A 14,283-nucleotide genomic window follows, 5' to 3' on the forward strand; every position below is an offset into this window, starting at 1 on the left:
ATAGTCTATAAGGAATACAGCTAAAATGTAGCTATGAAAAAGCCATATCCTAATAATGACTTTTTAGCAGTTTTTGAAAATGTTCCGTAGTAATAGCCTGGTGAATTTTTATTGGTAAAGTATTCCAAATATTAGGTGCATAACAGCAAAAGGTCGCCTTACCACTTTTTTTGAGCTTGGCTCTTGGAATTATACGCAGACCAACATTAGAAGATGTAAGGTTATGACTTAAAGTGTAGGAGGACATGTATGCTTACTTCTTTGATGTTGTGAAATCTTTGAACTTATGTAATGCTTCCTATTTTCAGATCAATAAATTATAAATATAATAATAATAACAATATTTTATAGTCTGCAAACATAACATTTTTTGATTTTCTTTACATTTTTCATTCCTATCTTCTCTAATCTGCAATTCATACTGATTACTAGTATCCCTTAAGAAATCTGATTCATTGCTTTCTTTATCCATCTTCCATTGTTCTTATTCCAGCACAATTATTTATCTAAGAGTTTAAAATTATCATTCAAGTATATCATTAGTATTCTCTAGATTTCTCTGTTTCTTTATGTATTATCATGATATGAGGAAAATGAAATGGCTTTGCAGAATGGAATTCTGTATTCTATATTCACATGAACAAACTTTAGAAACAAACATCCGCTCCCATACAGAACTCCCCCATTATGTTATGATCTATGGAAGTCCTGGTTGTGTTTTTGAACAAAACCAGAAATTTGGCTTTTCAATGTGTTAACTTTGCATTTTGACAGACTAAACTAGCTTGTCTATAATTTGATCTTCATTATTTTTAATAAAGGTGAGCTATTTGATCTGTTTTGATTATTTTTTCCCTGGGTACTCTGTTATTCTTAGTGTCAGAGTTGTCTAATGGAGTACATTGCCTAAGGAAACTGCTACTTAGTTCTGCTAAATATCTTAGTTCTGCTAAGAATCAGAATCTAAAGACCATACTGTATTTCAAAACTATATGTTAATGTCATGTCTGGAAACTGTCAGGAATTTAACTCTTTATAGCCTATAAACTACATTTTAATTTCTGGCAAGATAATTCTTTGCAAGAAATTATCAATGTCGTATATTAGAAGTCCGTAAATGAAGAAATTAAAGAAAATTATTTACTATTGCAATGTTCTGGGCACTTTTTTATTTAGTGCCAAATATTTATAGAACTTATTGGGCAATAAAATAAAATTCTTAACACCACTGTCCTTATATTAAGGACAAATCATATTAACAGTGAACTCAGTGCTTTAGAGCAAATGTGGCTAAAACATGAAAATACACGTTGAAGAGAGGGAGTACTAAAAGGTTCTGATATAAAAGGGAAACTCATTAGGAAAAATAGCTTTAATAGGAATCAGGCATTTAGTCCAGGCTAACCCAACTCCTAACCATTGCTGGCTACACTGTCACTTGTTAAAGGATTGGAATTTTATCACACCACATCCCCTGTAGTACTTCAGATGCCCTTCTTGTTATTTCGTTCTGGAACTAGAACTGAGGATACCTATTTGATATAATACAACCATACACTCCAGTAAAGGCAACACTAGCTGGCATATAATAAATCAAGAACTTGGCATGGTAAAGTTGTGCAGTACACAACCAAATTGTGACACTAGCCAGCCAGTTTAACTTCTTGCCATGGCCATATGTGTGTAATAACTTCAGGGTTATCACTGAGACTTTTTCTAATCTCTTAGTAAAGCATTTCCTATGTTTTTAGCTTCACAATATGCATATTCAACCCCCAATATGCTTTATTTGCTTGACTTTTGTTTTTCCTTGGCACTTGTTTTTGACTTATTCATTTTCAAGACCAACCTGCTGCCCATCTTTGCATTCATACTAATTTCTTCTGGTTTCTTCATAATATCACAGATTTCCAAGTGCTTGCAGTTTTCTATGAGAGGAAAATACTTTTCAACTTTAGTCATAAGCAACATTCAGATGTCCTCAGTGTCCTCATTTAAGAATTTATTATGTGAGCTTTTCACATTAAATAAACTTATTTATTATATAATTTTGAGCTTTTCTATTTGATGGCTTAGTCCTTACCACTATTTGCTAGTCATCTCTTCCCTGGGGTTTCTCTGCTGCTTTTCTTATGATAGGGAGAAAACACTCTTCACTACACAAACAGTATAAATATCAGGACCTTAGATAAAAATATAGATATGAAAGACTCTGTATAACAGATAGCTAGATAGATATGAAAGGCATTATATGATAGATAGATAGTACTTTATTTCTCCCAAGGGGAGAAGCTCAAGAATTATAGAAATATTACTATAAACAACATCAAGATGCCCACTGAAACACACACAAGAATTACAAGCATTCATTGTGAGGCATTTAAAGGCATTAGCTGTGTTACCCGTCTAAGACAGATTCAAATCTGAGTAATCAACACAGACCACAACATTAACGTTTGTACTGCACCACGTCATGCATATGTCTCTGTTGTACACCAATTGATTTGGAATTTGTAAAAGCAGTGTTAATGTTTGTGATGCTCCATCTATTGGAATGGCAAATGGAATGCATTTTATTGCTAAACATGTTAATGGTGCCCCATCTTTGGGAATGACAGAGACATAGCAACTGGACAGACAGTTATCCTTTTATTAAGGTGGCTACTGCAATATCCTTCATGCATAACCCTTTAAGGATCTTGATGCTTTATTTTGATGATATATCAGAAACGAAATTCTGGATATTTAAAAAAATCACCAAACACGATGTTTATTCAAAGCATTACCTATATCAATAAGAATTGTTTCTGAAATAATGGAATTTCATGCCAGTAACAATTTATTAAAGCCATGATATTCATGCATTTGAATAAATATAGAATATAGTAATCGCTAATTTCCTTATTTCACTTTAATAATTTCGATCAATTGGTGCTTTCAGAAACTTCCTTCTTATGTATCTGTGCACTAAAATCTTGTATGTTTCCTCTGTAAAACATATTTAAGTAACAGTTGTCAAGAGGTCAGTAAAATATTAATTGTAGCTGTGAGTACAAGCCTTTACTTGTGAAGTTCAGTACTCCTCCTTCAGTCTTGATATCTACATACTGTTTGCAGTCTTTTAGTTTGTTGGCACTGCACTTATTATACTGCACTTTTTTTAATAATTACTGTATTTCAGAACTTTCACTTTATTACTTAATTTCCAAACTGCCACAGTGATTACATTCTGCATTTAACACTTGTCACTTTACTCTACTGCCTTATTTTACCTCATTTTTACTACTCCAGGCTAAATGTTGTTAGCTACTGCACGGTATTGTGTATTTTATACTTTACTATTTATTTTTATGTATTGTTGTTTTTCTGTACTGTAAATGTACCATTAATTGTTAGTCGACGATTGTATTCTGTGAGGTAGTTCACAGAAAGAAGAATGTCATTATACTTGTACACCGTGTTCTGTATATATTACAGTAAAGCATTGCTTGATTAATTGAATTTTCTCAAATCTAACAATCTTCTTTACTGTTACTTCAACACAGATGAGTTGTAGGATAAGGCTTTAAAGTATGCCTGATTAGTCTACATTTTCCACAGAAGTGCAGATTAGATATCCAAAGTGGAGTTAGTCTTAATAAAGATGTGTATAAGTGAAGATAATATTACTTGTAAGAACTAGATTAAAGTGTCAAGGACCTTGATGAAAAGGGTGGTCTGTAGTTGCTAATTGCATTGTAAGTAAACTACAGTATGATCTGTGATTAGGATAACCTCATAATTGTACTGGTTGAGATCATTTTATTGTCAGTAAAGGAATTATATTCATGTGCATGCATCATACACTTTTTGAACTTTTAGGAAAATGCTGAGGAATTAAAGAAGAACTTGAAACATGGAAGATTTTATCACATTTTAAACAATGTTTTATTTCAAGATCAAACAAAAGCAGATTTGTCTCTGTTTGACTGAATTCAGAGTTGTTCCTTTTCATTTTAGCTTTAATTACATTATCTTTCAATATTGTCTTATTTTTACTAGCATAATTTTTTAAATATAAATAACTAGATAAACTAGATAAATCCATCCATCCATTTTCCAACCCGCTGAATCCGAACACAGGGTCACGGGGTCTGCTGGAGCCAATCCCAGCCAACACAGGGCACAAGGCAGGAACCAATCCCGGGCAGGGTGCCAACCCACCGCAGGACACACTAGATAAATGACTGTGGCAATTTATTTATTGTGGAAAGTAATATAGTGTGGTGATAGTTGTGAAACTTTGATTGTATTAATTGAAAAATTTTATTTTATTTGTTTTACTCCTCTTATAACTACTGACACAAAACATTTCAGGTCACCATGATCATCTTCAACATTTTAGTCTGCTTATCCCAATAAGAATCATTATATAATTTGAAGTAATATATAAAAATGGTACTGAGTTATAGACATTACCCTGGGAACAGCTAGAACAAAATCATAGAATTAAGGGCAGTGAGTGAAGACTTGATGAAGTGCAAGGATGTGTGTTTTTCTTAAGTGATGTCTTTTGCCAGTATTGACTAACCTTGTCATTCTTAACATCAGATAAACTTTTACATTATTTCCAGCTTATTGTGTGTATTACACTTCATAATATTGAAGAATTGAATCATGTATTATATTGTCAAGTTGTTCACACAGAAAAAAAAACTGTAATATTACTTTTTGTTAAACACTGCACAAAATATCTGTATTGTATGCTTCTAAGAAATCTATTTTAATATGTGAAAATGTAAATTGTTCCTATTTATGGAACTGTTTTCTGTGGTGGTAGGAGAACTGATTGCCAACAACATGTTGGCAATGCAAAAGTCTATAAAATATCAGGTGGTATGAAATAAAATGGCAAAAAAGACCCGGTAGCTATTGAGATGTTACAATGTAAAAAAAATGTAGAAATATGAATAAAGGTTTAACAGAGAGAATAGAAACACTTTTACAAAGAGAGGACAATGTTTTGGGTTTTGTTTTGTAGTTTGTACTATTATTATATTGCATTTCAGAGGTGACAATGATAGATTGGCCATCTAGCTCTTTTATGAGGATTACTTGTGTTCTGTTTTGTGTATTGTATTTATTTAACCCATTTTTTGATACCCATCGCACACCCAGCCTATCTGGTATGGGGTCTCTTTCTGAATTGCTTTTCCTAAAATTTCTTCCATTAGAATAACTTCTTGTCTCCTTATTGAGTCAAGGCCACGGGCTATCAAAAAACAGGGCCTGTTAAAGCCCATTGAGGAATTCCTTGCCTGATTTTGGGCTATACAAGAAAGAAATTGTTGTTATTGTTGTTTATGTGTAATTCACTGGTTGGTGATTTCTTGTGAATTTTAATGTAGAGTATAAGTTTCTCTTGAGGAATTAGGTCATCAGCAGATCAGATTAAATTGGAGCATACTGTACATGTTTGGAAATAAATCTGACAGTTGTATTTAATGCCATGCTTTTTTCATTAAAGAATAAACTTACTGCTACTTACTAAATAAAGGACTATTCTTGGATAAGGAACCAATGGTTTGGCAAAGATACATTTAGTTCATTCTGGTTCAAAAGTTAAAAGTTTAAAGATTGCACTCTGCCATTGGTGGTACACGTTTTAGCTTTTTTTACAGAAGAGAAAACTTTACCTACATTTAAATGATGAAGTGGATCATCAGGTAAAGTTACATCACAAAGCAGTACCACTGTCTTTGGTAAAATGTTTTAAGACAACTTATCTGGATGAGCCCATCACAGTAATAAAACCAACAACACTTTTAGATATGGAATCCATGTTAGGAAAATAGCTATGGTTTGGCAAACAGTGTTTTCACATAGTCCAAGATTAACCAGCTGTTAACCACAAAAGGCCTGGTGAGGTTGAGTGTAGTCATGTGGTTGAGCATCCGTGCATAACAGCTACTCTCCATGTCTTTAATTATGTAAATTTTCATAATGTGTTAGCTACACCCTACATTTAGAGAGGCGCCTATTCAAAGCGTCTGCCAAAGAGTTTCTAAATGTTAATGAAAACTCACAAAACATATGCACCACTGAACCCACATGAGCAGTTCATGACACTCACCTAGGAGAAAACTTGTTTAATTTCATTTTTAAATTAACTTTACTTTTCAAGCTTAAAAATCACTTCCTTTCAGCCTTATAATAATGTAACCATAATGTGAATTTGTTTTGCCCTAAACATTAAACCACCAGGTAAAGGATAATTTGAAATAAGGTATAATAATTTAATGAGTATAAGATGTTTGGAGTTTTGTTAGTCTAAAACACAATGATGCCTTCGATTTAGTCTGCTCTGCAAACGGTTTCCAGGATTGTCATATAGAATCTGAATATTAACAAGTGATATTGCTCAAAGTAATTCAATAAGTTCCAATCAGGATATGAGACTTAAGTATTGCTGCAAGTAAAATGAAACATGAGAGGTAACAAGATGATCAGTTTGTTTTCTTAATCGGATTTGCTAACACATTATTTGCTGAAAAAGATCAGACTTCTGCACACATTTGGAAATCCAATCTTTTCTAATCCAAATTACATTATATTAATAATTCTGCCCTGTTCTGAAGATTCCATAAAATATGATTACAAAGATTGAAAAAGTAATCTGAATAACGTTAAGAAATTTTCAAAAATGAATAAACCACACACAAATGTGACATTAATGCCTTTGCTATCCTATGGGAGCTCAAAACTATTTGCACCCCAAAAATCCCACAGACTTGTACCAGCTGCTGTATACTTGCTGTATTAACACCTCTGAATCCAAGACTGCCACCCTGGTATGAGCCATCATCAGCTGATCTCTAATGCAGTAAGTGAAGAACACACTAGGTGAGAACAGCCGTGTCAATTAATGAAAATTAAGGCAAAAAGTAATTTTAGGAACTAAGAAACTGCTTCTCATTAATATGTTTATTTATTCTCCTGGCTTATGTATTTTTTTCTACAAGGTTTTATAACATCCTTCGCAACTTTGCCCAACAGGAATAAGTAAATATATGAAAAACATTGTTTGCTGATATAATTAAATTATGAAAAGAGAACAAGAAATCTATAATTCCAAACTTTTATCGTTTTGCATAATAACATTTCTGAATCTGCTTATCTGTAGTTGTTTTTGTTAGATTTTCTGTAAGGGTAGAATGTGACACAGCGCTTAGAGTTGCTGTCTTACAATTTCTTATTTGATTCCCAGTCCCGTTACAATTTATGTAGACACTGTGTGTTTTCCTCTTTTCTCATGGATTTTCAGAGGCAGTCTACACGTGACAAGAGAAAACAGGACAACAGGTGAGTGGCACTGGCTTTAAAGTCTCGTAATGACATGCAATGAGTGCTTTACGTGGTATGGCAGCTGCTGAACCAACAACTGCCATGCTGAGGGTGTGCTTCTTTTGAAAAAGAATGCTGTATAAAAGAGTGTTTCCCTATAACTGAATGATCACACTCTCCCACTTAGCTTTGTTCACCATCTCTAAAGCAGGAACGGCAAGACCAGAGGGGTTGTCTGCATTAACTTGTTGAGCTCCAGGGTGATGACAAGCCGTGTTTTCCCTGTAACTGAAAGGGATGAAGTTGCACCAGGAGACGGGACGCAGCACAAATGGTCACAATGTGTATACTATGTGAGATTAATTTGATGACTCTAAATTAGTCCAGTGGGAGTATATACAGTATATGAGTGATACTAAAGATCTGAGTTATCATGCATCTTTATTCTAAAAAAAAAAGGTAAAGGTTGGCCAAATGCTAAAAAAAAGTGGATTATTGATGCATTGTTTCAGCTGTATAGTCTGCTTACCTGATAAAGTTGATAAATTCAAAACTTTGTGTCTTTAACCTTTTTATTTATTTATTTTTTCAGCTTGAGGATAACCTTTACCTAAATTTTTCTAAATGTGAGAGTGCCCTGCAACGATCTGGCAACCTGTCTAGCACTGGTTCACTCCTGGGCACAGCAGTATCCATCAAAAAGCACACATTAACTTAAAAGCCCATATAGTCAAAAAACTGCAATTTAAGGACCCCATTCCATCTCACTGCATGTTGCTTGACTGCTGGATGAAAACAGAGTTCCTTACATCAGGAAAAGGAGATTATGCATACTAAATACAGATGACATTCAGCCAAGAAAATAAAAATACATTTTATACATTGCTATACAGTATAGCTATCTGTCATGCAATCGTGTGGCTTCACACATTTTTTTTATTATCATTGAAATCAAATTATATTGACTTATTTATGTCATATTTCATGGTAAACAATGTCCCTGACCACACTTAGCTTTTTGTTTCTGTCAATGCATGTTGATGGGCTTGGCTTTTATGCATCTGCTTATTTTTATCCTAATTTAATTAGTGTTCCTTAATTCTACTTTCTTATTTATTTTATCTTTTTTCTCTTTCTTCATTATGTAAAGCACTTTGAGCTACATCATTTGTACGAAAATGTGCTATACAGTATGAATAAATGTTGTTGTTGTTATCTGTTGGAATTCTGAGGCTGGTATTTTTATTATAGGGTCTTTAAGCCTATGAAAAAACTTGTAAACCTGGCCCACCTTAAATCCCTTCACACCTCTCTGTGAGCGTCGTTTGTCTTGTAAATGTGTCAATAAGCCCAAGCAGCAAACAGCCTGCTATACCCCACCGCCATCCCACCGCCGCAGAAAGGGCAAGAAGCTCTCCCAGTTCAAGCCTTGATTATCTGGGAGTGAGTTACCTAGAGTTGTATAGGAGAAATAACTTCATGTGTGTTTCATGTCTACAACAATCTATGTAAACACATGGTTAAAACAAAAACATGAACTGTATAAGGTGTGTCTACATTTTGTCATTTATTACTAAAACATGAAAAACATTTTTTTGGGCTTATCAACACATTTACAGGACCACCATAATTGATGGTTTCAATACTTTTTGCAGGCACTATATGAAAAACATGGAGGGAAAAGGCGTAGAAAAGATTTTTTTTTCTTTTTTAGTTGAAATGCACCTATATTAACAGATCAGCACTATGGGAAGGCACATTTCATGCAGGGAAATGGCAGAACTTTTCACACACGGGGATTGGTAACCTCAGGAATTTATTGCTGGGAAATTTGACGGCAGCAAAAAAAGGTTTGTCCTTTTCAAAAGGCTGAAGTTACATTTCACATACAACCCAGAGGAGAGGAATTTTTAGATAGAGCTGTTTATATTTATTTTCTTTGCTGCATAACCATGCTTTACAATATGTTGGTAAACAGTCCTTAATTTTTTCAATTTAAAATTTTTTGAAACAATGTATAATTTTCAAAATGACATGCTTCTTGCTTTAACGCCAAACTAAACTCTGTACATTTAATTTATTTCACATTAAAAACTTTAGCTGACAGTCTGCAATCTTATAATGTTATGTAATAGACTCACGTACCAATTGTAATAGAGGCTCACCGTGAACTGGACTGCTCAACAGCAACATGAGCAACTATACACTGAAGCAAATGATCGCCTTTCTGGAGATGCATTTGTTGGAAGCATTTCAGTCTATAGGGTGGCACCGTGGCGCAGTGGGTAGCGCTGCTGCCTCGCAGTTAGGAGACCTGGGTTCGCTTCCTGGGTCCTCCCTGCATGGAGTTTGCATGTTCTCCCTGTGTCTGTGTGGGTTTCCTCCGGGTACTCCGGTTTCCTCCCACAGTCCAAAGAAGACATGCTGGTTAGGTGCATTGGCAATTCTAAATTGTCCCTAGTGTGTGCTTGTGTGTGTGTGTCCTGTGGTGGGCCGGCGCCCTGCCCGGGGTTTGTTTCCTGCCTTGCGCCCCGTGTTGGCTGGGATTGGCTCCAGCAGACCCCCGTGACCCTGTAGTTAGGATATAGCGGGTTGGATAATGGATGGATTTCAGTCTATAAGAATATATAACTGGAAAAATTAAATACTGTGCTGACAAGAGGTTGCCATCAGGATGGCAAATGGCAGGTTAAAGTGCTATCACCAACCTCTGGAAATGACAGCTAGAAAAACACAGGGAAAAAAAAAGAGGTCTTTTATATGACAGTGCAGGAAAGCAGGGACCTCTAGGGAGCAGGAGACCCTAAAATGAATGATGATCTGGAAATCAGATATGCTGGATTACCAATAGGTGAGTTTGTGAATGCAAATAATGCCTCACCTTTTAGCAGGAATTTTGGATTCAAAAAGATTCATTCTGAAATTTTTATTATACAATCCATACATATACAGTATCACATGCATGTGCATAGCTGCAGAGCCTTAGTGAATCTAATTCTACATATGTTCCAGGGGTTGGCACTGTGTCCTAAAGCCTTTTTCTCTTTCTCCCTCTGCAGACCAGGGGCCTCATGTATAAATGGTGCATACACACAAAAATGTTGCTTATACTTTTTTCCACACTCACTTCGACATGTATAATAATCAAGCTCGACGTAAAGCCACGCACATTTTCACAGTAGGGTCAAGCCCCTGCGTATGCACTTTTCTGCTCGGTTTTGCAAACTGGTGGCACCCAGCATCAAAGCAGTGCTACTGTTTCTTTTGTCTTCTTTTCTTTTTTAGATTCACATCTATGATGCAAATTTTATCAAATGTAGCGAAATTTGATGTATTGAATATCATTTACAAATTTTATTCACTTGATTGTAATTATTCTGTAACAATATACTGGTGCACGGAATGGCCAAACTATTTCAACTACCATGGCTGCTTTAGTGTTTTTAGAAGACATCGCAAATGGAAGAATTAGAAGTACATTTTTCCTTGTCTCCACTTTGCATTCGCTGAAGTTCTTCTCTTTTTTATGTGCCTTTTCCATTGTTTTTTAACCGAACACTGAATGGAAGGTGATATTTATATTGATTTGCATATTGAAATATACAAAATTCTGTGAGGAGTTAGGATAGGGCTGGAGGCACGTGCACGTGTGTTAAATTTCGTTGGGATTTGTAAAGGGGAAGTGCATGGAACGTGGCATAAACACAGATTTATGCATCTGGATTTTTTGTGTGTACGCACATTTCCACTTTTGTCCATACGCCATGTTTAGTGTGAATACTATGCATGGCGTTATACATGAGGCACCAGATGATTGACGGCGATAACACCTCTGACATCACTTCTGGTGTCCTGAAGGAAGGACTCAAAACTTTGTCAGCTCTGTTGTGAACTCTTTGTAAAGATGTCTCTGTTATTATTGCTTGTTTTTCCTTTGTTTTCAACAATCCAATTATATGGGGTGAACAGGCTGGTACCCCAGCTCTTTATTGTTACAGTCTCATTTTCTTACAAAAGTATATGCATATGGTATTTTTATCTTGGCATTTCAGTATTATGCTTTGTGTTTTATTTTCATTTCATGTACAGTTGGTTTTTTTGTAACAATACAGGATTTTAATTAATATATCGTATATACTGATCTTATGTGTAGGAATGTGTATGGACAAAATAAATAAAACTGAAAAACGAATCTAATAAACTACAATTTATAAATAATTTGTTTTATTGTATCCACACCCTTTATGCTATTATTGAACAGCAAGTCATTGCAAAATAAATGCTGAAATGCTTTTAGTTTTAATAATTTTATTGGGTTTGCCTTACTGAACATTATTTTTTAAACCAATATCTTTGTTTCTTTTTGACTTAAGTAAATGTAACTTCATAATAGTAGTAGTCCATTCAAGGAATATATGTAAAAATTCTTTCCAAACATGTCCTAGCAGAAAAGTAAGTCACATGTGAGAGATACTCTTTCATGGGAGGTCAAATAAAGTAGTCCTTTGAGCCCTGCAAAATCCATTGTGCAATCTGATACGGCAATGCAGAGCACTATTTAAGAGACATTGATTTTCAGACAGGGAAACTAATATTACACCAAACACCAATTTATTTAAAGAATGGAAGATACACTACAAAAGGATTTGACTAAACAGCTTTCACTAATCACAAAATACAGCAGTCAGACTCAGTTTAGTGATTTAGTAGATGGGACGTCAGAGTCAAGAAAGGTTGTAATAAATTCAAACAGATGTTGTATGCATACTGGGAATTAACTATAAAATGTAAAGAATGTCTTATTCCTCAAACGGTTTATATAAAATTTCAGAAGAAGCATTGCTGAAAATAAATTGAAAACATTCTTGAACATTATTGAAAATATATTGAAAACAATAGAACAAAACAGACACTGACTTCTTCTTCTTTTGACTGTTCCCATTAGAGGTTGCCACAGCGGATCATCTTTTTCATTGTCTCAGAATAACCACCACACTTTGATGTGAGTTAATCACAGCCTATCGACCAAAGCCATGACTAGTCGCATGCACTTTATGGGTGAGCGTGCTCTGCAGAACTGAACTCTCTTTAATTCAACACAATTTGTATTTCTATTCACATTTTGACATGCGACATCACTCAATACCGATAAACAGATATTTTATGTTTTGTAACGAGGTAATTGAAATAACTTCCACAGTGGAAAATTTTAACACACATTATAAACATTAACCCATGTTAATGCAGGATTAAAATTGAAGCAAGAATACTTAAAGAAAATTTCTATTTGGAAAGAACTAAGAAAACAACAAAACAAAGTTGTGTGTGTGTTTTGCTTATGACTAGTGATTAAAATGATACCTGGTGTGTTCTGTTTGGAGATATCCTTAAGGTTTAAGTAACTCAATTCTGCACTATACTTTGTCTCTAAAGAGTTAAACATTTGTGAGGACTCAGATGAACCAGATACTCCTAAATGCAACAAATTAACTAGATATTACAGATCTCAAGTAAATGTATTTTTCAGCATATACAAATATCTTTCCTTTTGCAGAAAAATATCCACCCTTTTACTATAACACTGGCATTCAACAGAACTAGGTGACAAATTTCTTCTTTGTTCTAAAATGCCAAGCTCAAAATTAATATCAGTTCCCTACACTTTCAGGATAGCCTTTGGCTAACAATATACTTCAAACAGAAGAGCATACAAGCTAATCTTCCATTTTTGTTTGACTCCTTGTCATACTGGACAACTAGCCTTGGTTATAAACCATCTTATTTCAGGATAAAGTACGTAGGTATTAATCGGGGGAAGTTCTTAGCTTCAGCAGCCGTCCTGAATCATTTCATGCCACAGGCAAGATCTCACAAGTCATCCCCCTGCTCTGACCTTTCCTGAATAGAAACTGTACGTTGTGAAAGTTGAAACACTTTTCCATTTTTTTGTAGCAGTGCAGATATATGTTTCATGCACTAGCCAGTGGTCTTTGTAGTCAGTCTTAAAAAATGTACTGTACATGCTGTATGTTACAACACTGAAATAGCTGCAACTTACAAATAACAATAAATAAACCTATAAATAGACTGAACACTGTGCAGTTTTTCTCCAAGAACATTTTTATTAGTGGGTGGCAATGCTTGCCGGTTGGGGAGAGAGGTGTCACCAATAAATAAAAAATAATAGCAATAAATTACACACTTCTAAAAAATTAAATTATTAAAAAATTGTTTACATTTTGAATAGTTATTTTAATTGGCATTCATGAACAAAAAATATATATAATTAGAATGTTTCCATTACCTAACATTTAAGTAGAAAACAAAAGAGAAATTTAAGTAAAATTTACACAATTTGAATATGTATACAATATTGTTGTAAATCACCTTAACATGGAAGTATTTAGTCTCTGTCTAATATTTGTATATTCAATTTAATATTGTATTTATAATAAAATTTATTGAGGAGGTCTTCGAAGTACTCCCCCCACCGACCCTCAATGTCCCGAGTCGAGGTTGTAGGGCTGTCTTGGTTGACACGTCTCTGCAACATCGCATGGACATCAGGGACAGTGCCTCTGGATTGGCAGACCGGGGTGGTGGTCCCCCTCTTTAAGAAGGGGGACCGGAGGGTGTGTTCCAACTACAGAGGGATCACACTCCTCAGCCTCCCTGGAAAAGTCTATTCAGGGGTTCTGGAGAGGTGGGTCCGTCGGATAGTCGAACCTCTTGATTCAGGGGGAACAGTGTGGTTTTCGTCCTGGTCGCGGAACAGTGGACCAGCTCTACACCCTTAACAGAGTCCTGGAGGGTGCATGGGAGTTCGCCCAACCAGTCTACATGTGTTTTGTGGACTTGGAAAAGGCGTTCGACCGTGTCCCTCGGGGACTCCTGTGGGGGGTGCTCCGGGAGTATGGGGTACCGGACCCCCTGATAAGGGCAGTTCCGTCTCTGTACAAC

Source organism: Erpetoichthys calabaricus, chromosome 2, assembly GCF_900747795.2.
Source record: "Erpetoichthys calabaricus chromosome 2, fErpCal1.3, whole genome shotgun sequence".
Classification (NCBI taxonomy): Eukaryota; Metazoa; Chordata; class Cladistia; order Polypteriformes; family Polypteridae; genus Erpetoichthys; species Erpetoichthys calabaricus.